The sequence below is a fragment of the Lipotes vexillifer genome, unplaced genomic scaffold, assembly GCF_000442215.2.
Source record: "Lipotes vexillifer unplaced genomic scaffold, Lipotes_vexillifer_v1.1 scaffold34, whole genome shotgun sequence".
Classification (NCBI taxonomy): Eukaryota; Metazoa; Chordata; class Mammalia; order Artiodactyla; family Lipotidae; genus Lipotes; species Lipotes vexillifer.
This window is the reverse complement of record NW_006776832.1, coordinates 931,367-946,599: the sequence shown is the minus strand read 5'-3', so window position 1 is coordinate 946,599 and position 15,233 is coordinate 931,367.

Below are 15,233 nucleotides of genomic sequence, written 5' to 3'. Positions count from 1 at the left end.
CGCTCCGCGGCATGTGGGATCTTCCCGGACCGGGGCACGAACCCGTGTCCCCTGCATCGGCAGGCGGACTCTCAACCACGGTGCCACCAGGGAAGCCCAGAGGAGACTTTTTTAATACATTTTTGTTGAGATATAATTCACATACCATAAAATTCCTTAAAAGTGTACGATTTTTAGTATATTCACAGAGTTGTACAACCATCAGCACTATCTAATTTTAGAACATTTTCATCACCCTAAAAAGAAGCCCCGTCCCCCTAGCAATAATTCCCCATTTCCCCTCCGTCCTGCCCTGGTAACCATTAAGATGCTTTCTGTCTCTATGGATTTTCCCTATCTGGACATTTTAGTTAAATATAACCATAAAATATGTGGGCCTTTGTTATCCTAAAATCACAGTCTCCGGTGGAAAATGTTGACACCAGCTTTATTCTTTCAATGACAAGAAGAAACAATCTCCACAGTAAGTTTTTATACAGAAATGTAAGTAATATAGCATTCTGCAATGAGACAGAAATTTTTATTCCTGGATGTCCCTGACATTTAAGAACAGTCATCAAGTAATCAGTGTAAAATAGTTATTGAGAGGTTTGGCTTCAAAGAAAAAACTTATAAAGAGCTTTATTCAGTGTTAAAGCATGTCAGTGACAGAATTGCATGTAAATTTCCTGATTCTCAAATTGAAATGTATTCTGTACATGTTCCTTAAATATGAAAGAACCTACTGATCCACAAAAGATTTGTTTAAAATTACTTTTGTTTACAATTATTTTCCATCATATCTCCCTTGTGGTGACATTTACAAGATAGTGGGCCAGGAGAGTGAATCAGGATGGGAACACAATGTTCAGGAAATAAAATAAAAAGGCTAATATCATTAATAACTAAAATTCTAGTGGAGGGATCACATCACAGGCTCGAAACCTCATTCTGAGAAAATAAAAATATCTTAACTTCCAAAGAGTAAAAGAGAACTTTTAAATATGACTCAATATTAGTTTTTAAAAGGAATTAGAGTTAAAATGCTGCCCATATATTATGGTGGAATGACAAGGAAATTGTCATTTGATTCTTCCTTCCTCTTACCCCCATTGTGCTCCTTGCTTCCCACAATCATTGGCTACCTAGTATATTCATTGGCACTGGGATTCAGCCAGGAATAGGTCACCTGGAACAAATCAGAGATGGTCCTTGATCTCCTGGCACCTTCAACATTTCAGGGAAGACATATTAATCAAGTGTGAAGCATACAATGAAAAGGAAAAGAAATCGATTTTTCACTCAAATGACAAATGTAATCTTAGTTTAAGTGATTATTAAGATTGTCAGTCTCTGCACCTTACATTAAAAATATCCCATCTCTTCTTCTGACAATTTTGTTAAATAATTGGACTTATTGAACCACTCCACTTTGCACTGTGTAAACTACCATTTTTTTTTAGCAGGAGGTTTTAAGGACTTTTAAAAGTCAATCTAAAAATTCTACAACTGGGTTTCCCTGGTGGCGCAGTGGTTAAGAATCCGCCTGCCAATACAGGGGACATGGGTTCAAGCCCTGGTCCGGGAAGATACCGCATGCTGCGGAGCAACTAAGCCCGTGCACCACAGCTACTGAGCCTGTGCTCTAAGAGAGCCCACGAGCCACAACTACTGAGCCCACGTGCCACATCACTGAAGCCCCCGCACTCTAGAGCCCATGCTCCGCAGCAAGAGAAGCCACCAGAATGAGAAGCCTGTGCACCGCAAAGAAGACCCAACACAGCCAAAAATAATAAATTAATTGAAATAAATAAATTTTTAAATAAATAATAAAAATTCTACAACTATAATTTTCCTCCATTGTTCATAAAGGAGACAGAGTCCTAAAGACATTAAATACAAACTCTTAGGTCAAATTTTTTTGAATGTTTGTGGAAATTTTCATCACTTTGAAAAGAATCTGACAACAGTGGAAAACTAATAAAGGAACATTAGTACAGTACAGAACTAGATTTTTTTTCTTAGCAAGACCTATGCCTTTATACCAAAATGACGTTAGCACCTAGTTGTGATGAGAAAGATACAGTAAGGCATTGGGAAATATGAGGTCAGCTGTACTATGAGGAAGAATAATGGTGAATAGTTGAGTTCAACAAATATTTATCAAGTGCAGCTGTGTGTAGTTACTATACCATGCGGTAGGAGGATGCAAAGTTGACTATGACATGGGCCTACCTTTAAGAAGTCTATCTCCCTAAAAGAAGAAATAAGATAAATATTAAGATATCTATTACACAAGATACTTTTAAAAAACAGAGGAGATGAAGATTGATTTCAGTGGAGAAAAAGAGAAAATAAAGTAGAACTTTTAAACAGAAGTGCATTTCCAACAGTCAAAAACAGAATAATGGTGATTAAAATAGCTGTTTTAAATATTTCACGGTGTTTTTAACATGTGATGTAATACTGTAACTTAGATTTTTTTAAACTGAAATCTTAATCTTTCATGTTTTGAGAAGTACCCAAATGATTAAAATTTTGAATTGAACCAAGCACTCGTGTCCTAAAAGCATTTTCATTTCCCCGTAATTCTCAAGAGGGTAAAGAAAATGACAATGGACAAAGCAAGGCTTCCATGGCAAAGTGATTTTCACTCTAGCTCAAGAACCAGAAGGTAAATATGCTAGTATTTAAATGTATATAAGTAATTATTAATCAGAAATCCCATCTATAGCTAAAGAACTAAAGAGATAAAGACAAATCAGAATACCTCTTTAAAACAAAAACTAGAGTCGGCTATCAATTGAAACATCTTCAAACACACACTAGCATACACCCTCATATGTATAAAAGTTGTACACAAAGTTGTCTTGAACATTATTAAACAAAAAATGGAGATAATGGACAACTTCGGTTTGGAGTTAGCATATAACTAGAGCCTCACTATTTCCCTACTAGTGCAAGGTCAGAAAGAGCTTTACACATAACTCAATGTTGATACAATTAATGGATTTCATTGTTAAAGATTGTTATATTTTTAAAAAATCAACTTTTAAATCTTATACTTATTTTCTTCATTTACATTTGGTTAGTTTCACCTTCATTTCATTAGCTTTTTTTTTTTTTTTTTTTTTTTCAGTACGCGGGCCTCTCACTGTTGTGGCCTCTCCCACTGCGGAGCACAGGCTCTGGACGCGCAGGCCCAGCGGCCATGGCTCACGGGCCCAGCTGCTCCACGGCATGTGGGATCTTCCCAGACCGGGACACGAACCCGCATCCCCTGCATCGGCAGGCGGACTCTCAACCACTGTGCCACCAGGGAAGCCCCATTAGCTTTTTAAACAATAATTTATTTCAGTAATTTTTATCTGCTGGTCACTTGATTGGAGAAGCTACGGAAGAATTCTGAGCAGAAACGCAGCATGATCAGAGCTTAAGGAGTGGCATGAAGACAAACAAGAGAGCAGCAAGGTAAGAGATGCAGAGACCAAATAAAGTAGGTCAACTGAGACTTTTATCTGAACCACAGCCAGTAAAACACTGGATGGTGATGCTCAAGAAATGGCTGGACATGCTGAGAGAGAAAAGGCCACGCATGAAGCCAAGTCTGCATTACCCACCACCTTGTCTTTGGTCCATTTCTACTCCCTTCACTGCCCCCATGTCCCAAACAACTTTTCAAAGCTTTTTAAAAATTCTTTATTGAACTGTCCTCTTAAATTTTTACTTGTATATAGCACTAGCTCCTTGAATCCAGCATGTCTAGAAGCTAACCCATCATTCCCACCCACAGCCTATACACACACTATTCCTCCTGGATTCCCCATCTCACTTATGACAGCTCTGTCTTCCGTAGCACTCAAACGAAAATTTCAACCTTTCCTAGTTGGTCATCAAGTCCAGTATAATCCACCCTCTAAGAATCCCTAGAAACTGCCCCTGCTTTCCATCCCCACTGGCAATCAAGACTCTTGCCTTTTCTGGCCTGGACGATATGATCATTCTAAATGGATTTCCCTGCTTCTTTGTATCTTCTTCCCCCTCTCAGTAATCCACTTTCCATCCTGCTACCAAAAAGACTTTTCTTAAATGCAAATATGACCTCATTACGGCCCTGCTTTACATCACCGAATACATTTTCATTTGTCTTCCAGATGGAAGAAAAACTCCTTAATGTGAGTTACAAGGCCGTTTGGGTTCCAGGCCCTGCCCACCCCTGAAGCTTCCTCTCCCACTGTGTTCCCACGCGTGCTCTGCGGCCAAACTGCCAGACTGGAGCCTTGTAATATCCTGAACAGCCCTTGTTCTCTAACAGCCTTTGCTATACTGTTCCCTTGCTTAGAATGCCCTTCTATGGGTTCCCCACTATATTAAGTCTCCTGTTGCTGCTGTAACCCATTATCACAAACTTAGTGGTTTAAAGCAACCTTAATTTTTTCTCCCAGGATCTGGAGACCAAAAGCTGAAATCGGTTTCACTGGGCTAAAATCAAGGTGTCAGCAGGGCTGGTTCCTTCTGGAAGCTCCAGGGAAGAATCCATTTCCTTTCCTTTTCCGGCTTCTGAAGACCACAAACAGTCCTTGGCTGGTGGCCTCTTCCTTGCACATTACTCCAGCCTCTTGTGTCCATCTCCTCGTCTGCTGTCAAATCTCCCTCTGTCTCTCTTTCATAAGGACATTTAGTATTACATTTAGGAACCACCTGGATCACCCAGGATACTCTTTCCATCTCAAGATCTTTCATTTAATCCCATCTGCAAAATCCCTTTTGCCATATAAGGTAACATTCACAGGGTCCAATGATTAGGACCTGATAACTTGGGGACCATGAGTCAGCCTATAACACCTGCATTTTTCTACCTCAGCCTTTCTAGACATAGCTTACATATTTTCTCTCCTCTGGGAAATTTCATCATTCTAACCCCTATTAATATGCCCAGTTACCCCCAAATGGGTACCTCACTAAGGTGACCAGCTGTCTGGGTCTGGCTGGGATGAAGGGGTTTCCCAGTCAAAACCAGGACTGGGCTTTCAGTGCTACAACCAGAAAACTACCAGTCAAACCAGGATGTCAGTAACCCTAAGTCCTCACTTTTCTTCCCACATCACACTCTACTTAGCACTCATCACACTGGATTATAATTCATAATTCTCAGTTCTCTCTCATTCTCTTTTGCTAGTATGGGCAGGAATATGCTTCTTTCCTGCAGATCCTCATGCCTCGGTTTCTGGCACACAGCAGATAAGTGAATGAATGTTAATGGAATTTGTGGTGCAGCCCTGCAATAGCCGCCACTCTAGGCAAAATGGAAATTTTTATCCTGTGACTAGAACAAAAACAAAACAGGACAGGACACTAGATACCCATATGGTGTGCTGTGTTCTCCTGGATATGTTTTCTTTTCTCATCTGCACTTGCAAATTTCAGTTAAACTAGACACAGTTCTTTGCAAGAATCCAAATATGCACAGTGCCTTACAGAACACCCTGTCTTCGAATAAACACAGGTTTTATTTACAGCTGATTGCTTTGCCATTTCCGGTCTTGCCTGTTTCTTGAAGGCCCCTTGCCATAAACAAAACAGATTGAAAAGAGATTTTCTTGAGGTCTTATGACATTTCTTTATTCTCTTATATGCTGATAAAATTGACCCATTCTAGGAATTTACATCCTCGGTTGTCAGCTAGAGCACCAGACCTGTGACTCACTGTGATATCACTTCTCATTACCTCCCTCCGACTTTGTTTACCTTTACTTAAGTGTCCTTGGGAAAGGTGCCCTGCATCTTCGCCAGACTTAATGGAAATGTAATTGAGGTAAATATTAAAAAGCAAGATTCAGATAGAGACATCATTTAGCCAGAGCCATTAATTCTACAGTCCCTGTTGAGAAAAAGTCATTTCTATTGCTGAGTGGTAAATATATTTATATCCTGATACCAACTATGACTACAACCATATGAATGGAAACCCTGGACAGAATAAGGAAATGGGACAAGAAATAATTAAATACACTTTTTCTGTTGCCCATATTTTTAAAAGAGAGAGAGAGAAAGTAGAAACTCAAAACCTGTTTGTGTTGCACACATGCAAACACAGAAGCTGTGTAAGATGAGACATTCTTGATGCATGAGAAAATGAAAGTTGGAACTTTTAAATGAAGATGGACTATATTTTGTCAATATATACCTAGATCTATAGTGATAAGCTCTGCCTTTTATATGGAATTGAATCACATCAACAAAAGTGAAGAATTCAGTATAAATCAAAGGGAAATATTTGGAAGCCACTCCCACCCCAAATATAACACTGTAGTTAAAAGTATGTACTTTAGTTTGGAAAATTATCTTAAACGATACTTAAGGTTTATAAATCTTTTTTTTAGTGTACGATAAGGGAAGAAAGCTTTTAATGATTCTCCTCAAGAATATTATAGCTAAGTGAATTAATTTGAATTCTTCCCTGAACAGTGATAATCTATAAGCAATTATGACAGACCAGTGACTGAGATACCCAAATGCAGCCACTGAAGCCCTGATTTGAATCCTGGTTGCACAGCTCTTTAAGCTCACCTATTATTTGCCTTCAAGTACGTCACTATAGTTATAATTTCACCTCTACACCCACTGAAGAGTCATCTGTCAAAGGACTACTGACTGGTTTTTACTACCTACTGAGCTGCAAGGCTGAATTTTAAAACCAGCTATATACGGAAAACCAGGTGTTATTTTAGCTGTTTGTGTTATTAATATATGAGGATATTAAGCTATTCAAAAGGAAAAGGAAATGCCCCCTCTCTTTTTCCACAGAGTCTGGCTTTCTGGTTACCCTGCTCCATCAGATTAAAATTGAAAATTGAGATTAGTGAAGCTGGTTTAGATAATCTCTTTTATCTAACCATGAAATAAATTGGAAGGCTCAACTAAACACATGTTAAACGTTAACTTCTACCAGGAATTGAGGCTGAAAGTTTCACCAGCAGAACAGGGAAGTTATATTGTACGAACCCACAGTCACTGCCCTCTATTGTGTTTACAGAATACAGGGTAGCATTAGTAATCTGAAATGGCTAAAAGTCCACAAATAATTTCTTTCTTTGCCTTCATAATATTTTGTGGGGTTTTTCATTTTGTTTTTGCTTCTGTTTTTGTTTATTTCTGACTCTATAACTAGGTGGAGATTTACTGCTCTGAGTCGGTAATATCTTATCTTAGAGCTTTAGAATTTTAGAGTTGGAAGAGATCATCTAAGGCAGTGGCTCCCAGCTTTTTCAATTACGTTAACTAGTAAGAATTTCCCAAGTTTGGTAACTGATTTAAAGTTGCCAACTTTGTATTTTGCCTTGGTACATTAAAACATAAGACAGAACAAGCAACTACCAAGTATCAGCAGCATTACTTCATAAAAGAAAGAATACTTCCACTCCAAAAGAGAGTGGAAGGCTCTCTACTCCCGGGGGGAGGGGGCAGCAGAGAGAAAAATATCGTTGAGCACACTCGGTTATCTAGAAAACTTACCAACTTGTTTTTTCTTTTATCACAGACTGGGTAGAGCTTTGTCCAAAATGAACACTGATCCACAGACTGTAATTTGACAACCACTGATCTAATTCCATCTCTGAACCTTCAGCTGAAGAAATTAAAACTCGGGGTCTCTTAGCCAAGTTCTCTGTATTAGTCATAGTTATCCAGAAAAACAGAGAGAGAGAGAGAGAGAGAGAGAGAGAGAGAGAGAGAGATTTATTTTAAGGAATTGGCTCGTGTGATTGCAGGGAATGACAAGTCCAAAATCTGTAGGGCAGGCCATCAGATTTGAGTCCAAATGTCCAAAACTCAGAGAGAATTTCTATGGTGCAGTCTTGAAGCAGAATTCCTGCTTCTTCAGGAAACCTCAGCCTTTGCTCTTAAGGCCTTCAGCGGATTTAGATGAGGTCCACCCACATTATAGAGAGTCATCTGCTTTACGTTTTTTTCATTGTGGAAAACTATACATAATATAAAATTTACCATCTTAACCATTTTTATGTGTACCGTTCAGTGGTGTTAAGAACATTCACATTCTTTTACACCCGTTACCACTACCCATCTCCAGAACCTCATCCTCCCAGACAATCTGCTTTGCTTAAAGACAACTGATTATAAATGTTAATCACATCTGTAAAAAAATAACCTTGGCAGCAACATCTACACTTGTGTTTGACCAACAACTGGGCGCCATAGTCTAGCAAAGTTGATACAAAAATGTACTCATCACAGTCACAGAGTTGATTAGTTTTGGGTGGCTAGGTCTCCTGACTTCTTTTAGTATGTATTTTATCCAACTTCTCCACCCAACCCCACTCCATTTAGGCTAATGCTACTTTTTTAATATACCATTTAAAGTCATTTAGAGAATTAAATGGGATGGTTTATATTTTTTAAACCTGATAATACCAAGTATATTATGAGACTATAAAAATTAAGACTTTAGGGCTTCCCTGGTGGCACGGTGGTTGGGAGTCCGCCTGCGGTGCAGGGGACGTGGGTTCGTGCCCCGGTCTGGGAGGGTCCCGCGTGCCGCGGAGCGGCTGGGCCCGTGGGCCGTGGCCGCTGGGCCTGCGCGTCCGGAGCCTGTGCTCCGCGGGCGGTGAGAGGCCCGCGTACCGCACCAAAAAAAAAAAAATTAAGACTTTATTCTAGATCTGTAATGATTACAAGCTATAATTATAGTGCCATAGTTTTGTACATTCCCATATTCAAAAGAAAAGTAACAATTTCAGGGAATGAACTAATTTATCAAAATAACAGATGATTCAAAACTCAACATTTAAAAATATTTTATCATAAAGTTACTTTATTTTTTATGTTAAAGTTATTTTAAAAGCATTATGCAAAATCATATGGACATACTTACCTCAAAAAAGAAAATATATATAAAAATATCTACGTCTGGCTAAAAGATATAAAGACACTTCCAAAATAACAATGGTTATATCTGATAGTAACATTATGCATTCTTTTTCTTTTTTGAATTTTCCTACAGTTTTTAGTCTTTTTAACAATGTTCATGTATTCACTTTTTATAATCATAAAAATCAACTACACTTTTAAACCCAAAGAATAAAAATAAGTCCAACATTATATTTGGGTCAGTATGCTATGCCAACACGCTCTTAAATTTTTTCTAAGTAACACAGATGTATCCATTCAAATAAGTTGACATTTTCATTTTGATTTCATCTTGGTTGACTGCTTTTTTTAAATTTTTTATTTATTTTTGGCTGCTTTGGGTCTTCGCTGCTGTGCACGGGCTTTCTCTAGTTGCGGCAAGTGGGGGTTAGTCTTCGTTGCAGCGTGCAGGTTTCTCATTGCGGTGGCTTCTCTTGTTGCAGAGCATGGGCTCTAGGCATGCGGGCTTCAGCAGTTGCAGCACGTGGGCCCTAGACTGTGCAGGCTTCAGTAGTTGCGGCACGCCGGGTCAGTAGTTGTGGCACATGGGCTTAGCTGCTCCACGGCATGTGGATCTTCCCGGACCAGGGCTGGAACCCGTGTCCCCTGCATTGGCAGGTGGATTCTTAACCACTGTGCCACCAGGGAAGACCCTGGTTGACTGGTTTGAGGAAAGTCCAAATCACATGCCAGTGAGTAAACTCACTGACCCACATCACCGTGTTCTGAAAAAAAATATTTTTAACTGTGTAACTGTGTTTCATAAACATTGAGGAGCAATAACTTTGGGAAGGAAGGAGCAACATTCCTTGACCAACATCTGTGTAAAGTGCATGCGCCAGAAATTCTAATAACAAAAAAAGGAACCTGATGTCAAACATTTCAGCCAATTACACTCTGTACTCTAGAAACTCTTCCACTAGGAGGAGACCATCAATTTGATTGAATGTGTATTTTATGTTTTTACAATGCAATGTAGGCAGATTATGAAATAATAAAAGTGCACACAACTGTGTGAGTTTTTAATATTTAAATATGAATAAGTATCAAGCACATTTTTAAGTTAATGGAACTTAGAAGTCAGATAGAAAATCATGCATTTTATTTCACTTCCCGTGAGTTAGTCTTAAAAAGAAAATGAAAAGCTCAAACAACTAAAGAATTTATAGGAAAGAAAAATGGAATCAACAGTTGTCAAATTCTGTCCTTACTTCATCTCATATTAAAGAGCAAACAGATGCCTGGCCCTGTTAATAGAACTTTGGATCACAGTAATGAACAGCTTATATGAGGATTAAATGGGTTGTTTGTTTGTTTGTTTTTTCTTTTTAGTATTATTCATTTTAAAGTTTATCACAAAAATCATAAAAAGATAGAAAAAGGCATGAGAATAAGAGGAAAAGTACAATATAGTAACAGCTGGAATTATTTGCTTTGCAAGTTTCAAAAGTCAACCCAAATTGGCTTAAGGAAAAGGAGAATTCATCGGTTCATGTAACTGAAAAATCAAGGGGAGTGCTGGCTTCAGCTGTAGCTGGATTCAGGAACCCATATGATGTCATGAAGACCTGGTCTCTCTCCATCTCCTGACCTGCTCTCTTCATTTTAAATTCTGTTACTCAGAAGCTCTCATTTGAAAACAACAGAAACTAACTATGGCTAGTTTAAGCAGAAATTTTAATGAAAGTATTTTAAATAGCTCACAGCATCATCAGAAAGACTTGAGAACAGGATTTCGAAACTTGTAGCCAGAAACACACCCCAACAGGGAATAACTGCAAGTTCTTCACAGAGCACTTGTCCACGTACATACAACTGGAAGGAGGAGAGAAAGATGACTAACCATCCTTTAAATAGCAAAATACCTTTCACATCTCCCTCACTAGCAGTTACCTAGAATCTTATCAAATATCACCAGTGATGGGTATCACTCTCTGTAGAATCTACAGTATGTAGGCAAAAGAATGGATTCTAGAGCCAGAATGCCCTGGTTCAAATCCCAGCTATTCTACTCAAACAATTATCTGTCCCTGACCAAATTATTTAATATCCTGTGCTTTGGTCCCTTCATTTGTAAAATGGAGGTAATAGTAATATATAGCCAATGGAGAGCCATGTCCACATTTCCAAGCAGCTTCTATGGTCTAGGGCTACTCACAGATCTGCTGTCTACAGACAAAAGTGCTTTGCTAACCTGTTGACTCACTCCTCTCTCTCACGCCATGTGATGCCAAGGAGAAGCCACAAAGCCTCCCCAAGCCTCCTACACAAATCTATTAGTCATAATACAATTGTGCTTGAAAGACGACTTAGACCAATGAACTTTTATTGTCCGTCTCCACATTTGGCTGTAGCAATTTTTCCTTTTTTCTAAACTGTTCTCATCATGTTACTTATTGAACCTGTGGCAGCAAAGTTGATTACATTCATATGTGCTATGAGATGTACGTTGCTGTCCCCTACCCCAAAATCATGGTCAAGCACCTGGAGTGGGGAATGCATTGTTCTAGGCGGTTGGTATGCATCAGTGAACAAACAGAAAAAGATTCCGGCTCTCCTGGGGCATGTATTCCAGCAAGGAAGTAAGGATGATATGAACAGATTTCAGAAAGCTCTTTAAAATACCATGAATTAATGCTATGAACTGAGTAAGCAGAATCCAACATAGCTAGGACATGGAATCCAATATATTCAATAATTTATGTCTGATTCTCCAAACTTATTAAGCTATTCTTGGGGTAGGAAATTATTGTGAGTTATTGCCACTTAAGGAGTTGCTGAGATTGCTCACAAATAACTAAAAGAATCAGTCTTTCTAGTTTATCTAACTACCCATTGCTCACTGAAATTCTGCAAAGGAAAACATCACTCTGGATACCTACTAATTAACTAATTAATAGGCTCCCCTCCCTCACATATTCTGATTAATGTGCAGCCCACATTAATAAGTTCTGCTTTACTCCTCTTGATTTTGATTGATTGTCTAAAGCTAAACAAGAAAAATAAAGTATAGGCATTTCCTGAATGATAGGAGTTTTCAGTAGATAAATTGGTTACAATAGGTCCACATTTTTAAGAGTGCATTTGGTTATACACAATTGTGATCAGAAGTAAGTATCACTCAAAAGTAAAGGAAGTTGCTTTTCATATGATAGGAGATACTTTGTTTTATATGTATAGGGTTAAAACAGCCTTCTAAAAAGGTGGTTAAACTGGTTAAGTGGAGGATTCTTGACTCCTGAACACCTTGATTGGATGAGTTTGGCTATCCAAGTTTGATAGCAAGGTCCAGAGAGAGACGAATTGTTCTGTATAATAAAGAAAGACCAATGTTTATTTGTAGGGCTCTGAAAGAGATGACATGAGAATCAAAGAAGAGAGGTAGAAGAGGAGCAACTGAGATGAAGAAATCTCTGGTAATGGGATAACCAGAGGGGACTTGTTTTTTTAAACTCCTTTTTTTATTATGTCTTTCACAGCATATGTGAAATATAAATGTAAAATTCAATGAATTATCACAGGGACTTCCCTGGTGGTGCAGTGGTTAAGAATCCTCCTGCTATTGCAGGGGACACAGGTTCGAGCCCTGGTCTGGGAAGATCCCACATGCTGCGGAGCAACTAAGCCCATGCACCACAACTACTGAGCCTGCACTCTAGAGCCTGCGAGCCACAACTACTGACCAAGTGCTGCAACTACTGAAGCCCGTGTGCCTAGAGCCCGTGCTCTGCAACAATAGAAGCCACCACAATGAGAAGCCCGTGCACCACAAAAAAGTGTAGCCCCTGCTCACGGCAACTAGAGAATGCCCACACGCAACAATGAAGACCCAACGCAGCCAAAAATAATTAATTAATTAATTAATTAATTTTAAAAAAATTTTAAATGAATTTTCACAAAATAAATTCCCATATAGCCACCACCTGAATCAAGAAATAAAATATTATGAAACTAAGACGTTGGGTTTTTTGAAAAAATTTTTAAAAATGACACTCTTAGGTAGACTAACTAAAAAAAAAAAAAGACTCAACAAAAATCAGAAAGAAAAAAGATAAAAGGATAAAAGATAAAAATAAATCCTCTTATTTACAAAAATAAAAAGGATTATAAGTGTCTACTATGAAAAATTATGTGCCAACAAATTGGATAACCTAGAATAAATGGATAAATTACTAGAATAATGAGGAAATAAAAAATTTAAACTGACCTATAACCAGTAAGATTTAACCAGTAATCAAAACTCCTAAAAAAGATAGGTCCAGGACCAATAGGCTTCAATTGTAGAATTCTACCAAATATTTAAAGAAGAATTAATACCAATCCTTCTTAAACTCTTCCAAAAAATTTAAGAGGAGGGAACACTTCCAAACTCATTCTATGAGGCCAGCATTATCCTGTTACCAAAGCCAGACAGAGATATTACAAGATAAGAAAACTACAGACCAATATCCCTGATGAATATAGATGCAAAAATTCTCAACAAAATACTCAGTATACCATATTCAAATGTACCTTAAGAGGATTATACACCATGACTAAGTGGGTGCTATTCCTAGGATGCAAGCATGGCTCAACATACACAAAAAAAATCAATGTAATACACTATATTAACAGAATGAAGGATAAAAATCACATGACCATCTCAATTGATTCAACAACAGCATTTGACAGAATTCAACATGGTTTCATGATAAAAACATTCAACAAACTAGGAGTAAAAGGAAATTCCCTCAAATAATGATAGCCAATATGATAAGCCCACAACAAACATCATACTCAATGGTGAAAAACTGAGCTTTTCCTCTAAGATCAGGAACTAGGCAAGGATGCCCACTATCACCACTTTTATTCAACATAGTATTGGAAGTCCTTGCCAAAGTAGTCAGGCAAGAAAGAAAGATTAAAAGCATACAAACTGGAAAGGAAAAAGTAAAAACACTTCTGTTCAGAGATGACATAATCTTGTTTGTAGGAAACCCCAAAGATTCTACACACAAAAAAAGCTGTTATACTAATAAACAAATTCAGAAAATCTGTAGGATAAAAACATTAACACAAAAATTAATTGTGTTTCACTACAGTCTGAAAAGTAAATTAATAAGACAACCCCATTTATAATAGCATCAAAAAAAGCTATTTAGGAATAAACTTAACCAAAAAGGTGAAAGTCGTGTATACTGAAAACTAAGATACATTGCTGAAAGAAATTAAAGAAGCTACAGATCAATGGAAAGACACTCCATGTTCATGGATCAGAAGACTTAATATTGTTAAATGTTCCTCTTATTCAAAGTAATTTACAGATTCAATGTAATCTCTGCCAAAATGCCAATGGCATTCTTTGAAGAAATAGGAAAAAACCTAAAATTCATATGGAATCTCAAAGAACCCTAAATAGCCATAATAATCCCAAGAAAGGACAAAGCTAGAGGCCTTGCATTTTTCAAAACATATTACAAAGTTTCAGCGATCAAAACTGTATGGTGCTGGCAGAAAAACAGACACATAGACCAATGGAACAGAACAGAGAGCCCAGGCATGGTATATTTGAAAGCTGTTAGAGAATAAATTCTAAGAGTTCTCATCACAAGGGAAAAAACATTTTTTCCTCTTTTTCTTTTAATATCTGTATAAGATGATGGATGTTATTAACTAAATTTATTCTGGTAATCATTTCATAATATATGTAAGTAAAGTAATTATGCTGTACACTTTAAACTTATACAATGCTACATGTCAATTATATCTCAATAAAACCAGAAGAAAAAAATAATAGAGAGCTCAGAAACAAACTTTCACATATACATTCAAATGACATTCAACAAGGGTGCCAAGACTACAACATGAGGAAAGGATAATCTCTTCACCAAATGGTGTTGGCAAACAGGATAGCCACATGCAAAAAATGGTGTTGGATCTTTACCATACACTGTATACAAAAATCAATTCAAAATGGAATAAAGACTTGAAACTATAGAAATTCTAGGAGGAAAACTTAGAAGAAAAACTTGATGGCATTGGTCTTTGCAATGATTTCTTGGTTATGACACAAAGGCACAGGTAACAAAAGTAACATAGACAAATGGGACTACATCAAACTAAAAAGCTTCTGCACGGAAATGGAAACAGTCAACAGAGTGAAAGGAAACCTACAGAATGGGAGAAAATATTCAAAAGCCATTTATCTGATAAGGGATATCTCAATAACAACAAAACTACATAACCCGATTTTTAAATGTGCAAAGGACTTGAATAGATATTTCTCCAAAGAAGACATACAGGTGGCCAGCAAGCATATGAAAAGCTGCTCACCAACACTAGTCAGTAGG